This window comes from Vombatus ursinus, unplaced genomic scaffold (genome assembly GCF_900497805.2).
Source record: "Vombatus ursinus unplaced genomic scaffold, bare-nosed wombat genome assembly UNPS02014793.1, whole genome shotgun sequence".
In the NCBI taxonomy this organism is placed as follows: domain Eukaryota; kingdom Metazoa; phylum Chordata; class Mammalia; order Diprotodontia; family Vombatidae; genus Vombatus; species Vombatus ursinus.
In genome coordinates this window covers 1,440,822-1,441,792 of record NW_020954571.1, presented here as the reverse complement: position 1 = coordinate 1,441,792, position 971 = coordinate 1,440,822, and positions in this window count along the sequence as shown.

The following is a 971-nucleotide window of genomic DNA, read 5'->3' as shown; positions in this document are numbered from 1 at the left end:
ATCTATCTATCTATCTATCTATCTATCTATCTATCTATCTATCTATCATATTCCATTTGAATAAAGTGTATTTGTCTAGATCTGTATTCGAGTTACGGGTCTCAATGCCTCCTTGCTTTTGGATATCTGGTTCATCTTTCTTGTTGCCCATAACACATTTGTGTATAGACATCTGAGGCCATGGATCTTATTGCTGGCTCCTTCCTTGGATTTTGTCTCCTGTTAATTTCTGGGCCTCTCTACTTCTATTTTCTTTCTTCATTGTAGTTATTATTCTTTATAATGTCTAGTTTTGTGGATCTATGTAGGCACTTTTCTTCCTATCCCTTTCCATTTCAGTTTTAAAATACTTTGATTAGATTTTAAAAGCTCTAGACAAATACTTTTTTTAAAAAAATTAATCCTTGTTAGGTATAAACTATTCCTGACCAGGAAACTATCATTGCATATAATGCTAATACCTCTGACCAGGCTTTCCCATTCATTTCCCCAGGGAACAAATAAAAAAATCCAAAAATTTAGCCTGAGCCATCTCATCTGGTCTGTAATGACTCTGGGACTTAGTATGTGGACTCCAGGCCTTCTTTGATTCCAGGAAGGTTATCACCTGGAATCTGTTGGCCCAATCTTTCCATGACTCCCAATTCTACCCTTTCTGGACAAAGAAACCATCACAGGATGAAGGTATCATGGTTCAGGCTTAGTTCATTCTGACTCTCCAGGACCTGTGATTTGGACGCAGATTCTTCTGGCAAAGAAACACTTAGGTAGGGCCTTTAATGAGCAAGGGGATTAAGAAGGGATATAGGAGAGGGGAAGATTAACTCAGCAGTTTAGGCCCGGAAGAGCCAGTTCTCACTGATGAGTTCCCTCTGGGGCTTCCATTTTGCTGACAGGCCCAGGCCAGCCATGATACCTTCCCCTTTCAGCAATGTTTCTGACTCTTGGACCTTGCCACCATGCTCCCACAT